Source organism: Micropterus dolomieu, linkage group LG14 (assembly GCF_021292245.1).
Source record: "Micropterus dolomieu isolate WLL.071019.BEF.003 ecotype Adirondacks linkage group LG14, ASM2129224v1, whole genome shotgun sequence".
In the NCBI taxonomy this organism is placed as follows: Eukaryota; Metazoa; Chordata; class Actinopteri; order Centrarchiformes; family Centrarchidae; genus Micropterus; species Micropterus dolomieu.
The window spans coordinates 8,122,137-8,124,775 of NC_060163.1; the positions used below are offsets into that span (position 1 = coordinate 8,122,137).

The following is a 2,639-nucleotide window of genomic DNA, read 5'->3' on the forward strand; positions in this document are numbered from 1 at the left end:
TACGTACAGATTGGTACAAGGGAACAAGTTAGGGAATAACAATCTACATGTGGGCCTATTAGCCTTTATGTTAGTGTGTATGATGTGACGTAAAAAAACATACAAAATGGCATGGCAAAATCTGTTATTGTCAAATGCAAATTAGAAACATTTAACCATTTCATCCAAGAAACTTTTATACAACACAGGAGGGACATTCTGTTGTGGGATTGCGTGGTGTGGGGACCCAAATGCAAAGTTCGGAGGGAAGGAGGTTTATTGAGGGAGAAAGGGGTAAAGGGACTGGAGCGGAGGAAGAGGTGATTGTCGGGAAAGCACAGGCATGGGGAACCAAGGAGACAGGGGGCCAGGGAGCCGGGGAACACAGGGGCCGAGGAAGCGAGGAGAGGCGGGGGAACAGGGAGGACGCCGCGAGGGAAGTCCGAGGAGGAGTGGGCCAGTGGATGAGCCCAGCCGACTGAACGGAGGACGAGGGTGAGTGTACCTGGGAGGGAAACAGACAGAGAGACAGGGTTAGGGATGACAGCGACAAGGCACAGGGAAAATGTGAAAAAACAAGAAACATGAAAGCCTGAACGTGGGGGTGGCACCGGGTACGGAGCAACGACGATCAAGCGAGGATGGTGTGGAGAACCAGGGTTGAAATACAGGCAGGCATGAGGTGATTACTGGCAGGTGTGGCTGGCTGACGAGGTGGCTGATGAGATGCAGGTGCAGGTAGTTGGCTGGGCTCAGGAGCAGAGGGAGAGAGAGAACACACAGGGGAGAAAACACAGGGAGGCAGGCAGGGAACAGAAAACCAAGGAAAAAGCAGAAAAACTGAGAAAAAGGAGAAAAAACCAGGACACTCACCGTCAGCCGGGCTGCCACCACAACACTTTCTAACATAACCATTAGGATTTTCTTACCAAATTAATGTTTGGCTTTGCAGCAGCATCGTGTCCCGCCAGGGTTTCACAAACTAGAACAGAATGAAGTCACAATAAGACAAAAGCAGGAAAAGCAACAGACACATCGTGTTGATTTTTCAGACAAAATTGAGTTGAGAATTGTTTATTTACTCAAATGTTTTAAAACATTTCAAAGTTTGTGAAGTGAAACATTTTTGAAAAGCCTTTAACATGCTTACTACTGATCATTTCTGCAGTAATCAGTTCATGAGGAAGCACAATACAACCCACAGGGACAAATAAGATAAACAGCACCAAGGGCATTTAAACCAATGAATACAATCACCATTCTTGAATTCAGAGCTGGCTGTTTTGAAATGGCTAGAGCAACAGATGCAGGTGTGGCAATACAAGAGGTGGCAGGAGTTGGTACCTGAAGCACCAGTGAGAACAGCTGGAACAACCCGACAGGTAGATAATGATGATGATGATGATGATTACTTGAATGTCACAAAAAAAATTTTTACAGTAGCTTTGCGGAATGAAATCCACAAACACAGCTCTGTGTTCCCCCAGAGATATCTGCCCTTTGTGGTGGAGAGGACATGTCTCAATCTGCAAGATATCAAACAAGGCAGATCCATCTGTAGTACCACATTCATGTGAACAAGACAGAATAAACAGTATGCTGTAACTTGACTGAAAGGAACCAGATTTACCTTCTGATAAAGATCAAATGCCGTTTTTATTTAGAGGCAATCTTGAAGAAACCATAACAAAGAATGACTTATAAGCTAACAATTATTATTAAAGCAGCTATAACTGATATTTTTATAACATTTATGACTCAAATGACAATGTGAAAACAATGTGACAATGTGAACCTACAGGAAATTATCTCCCAAATCTGCAGTTCCCTTCGGCTTCACTGAGCTTTCTAGTCAGTTTCTGCTCATTGTTTGTTCTCACCACTCTCGAAGTGTAAATCAGCTATTGCAGTTTTGAGTTTTTTCATACATAGTCAACATTTAAACATTAATTGACAATAAAGTGACAGACACTAAGACTGGTGTATTAATGTACATTTGTTACTATCGCAGTGATTTCCTCATCGCAGAATGAAATGTAAGTGACGATAACTCTTTATATCTGATACTCATGAACCAGAAGAAAACTGGGAGCAAAGCAGCTAATTCAAAGTGTGTTCAGGCTCAGCCAGTTTTTAAGTGGTCATGCAAGCTCCATTACAGGAGTCCTGTGGAGTTTTGATCACTGCTTGAACTATGGAGCAAGGTTTTGATGACTGGGTGCCTGCTTTGTTTGTGTTTTGTGCTCTACTAGCTTGGGGACACACATGTATGTGCTTGAGCATGTGAGTCACACAGTACAATTCCCAATGACAGTTTCACAGTATTCCTCTAATGAACAAAAAAACAGCAAATACTATTACTGACCTGCTACGTTAACAGGGATGCAAGAAACACAAGTTGGAAAGTAATTTAAAATCTGCTTTGAAATTGTTTCATGGGGGAAAAAATGCTTTCAGAACATTTGTTGGGCCTCAAGGAGTGTTAAGGTCCAACATGTGTGTTTTGGTGAGTAATACTAATGTGAACATTATTTGTTTGCTTACAAGAAAACCCCACTGATGACCAGTAATGATGACAGGGGTGGTTCAATGCTTGGAGCTTCTTGTTAAGAATCTTATGATGATATGGCTCAGGATCCAGATGATGTTCACTACTAAAC

The 2,639-nt window shown here is 42.6% G+C and overlaps 1 long non-coding RNA gene across 2 annotated transcripts; it reads left to right on the forward strand.

Annotated features, from left to right (window-relative positions):
• Window positions 1-441: 441 nt before the first annotated feature.
• LOC123983087 lies at window positions 442-1,954 on the forward strand. 2 transcript variants are annotated; one of them, XR_006828117.1, is made up of 2 exons: window positions 442-474; window positions 1,148-1,954. It is a non-coding gene; the product is annotated as an uncharacterized LOC123983087 (long non-coding RNA). The 2 variants fall into 2 exon arrangements; XR_006828116.1 differs by lacking the exon at window positions 442-474 and adding an exon at window positions 781-1,041.
• Window positions 1,955-2,639: the final 685 nt, after the last annotated feature.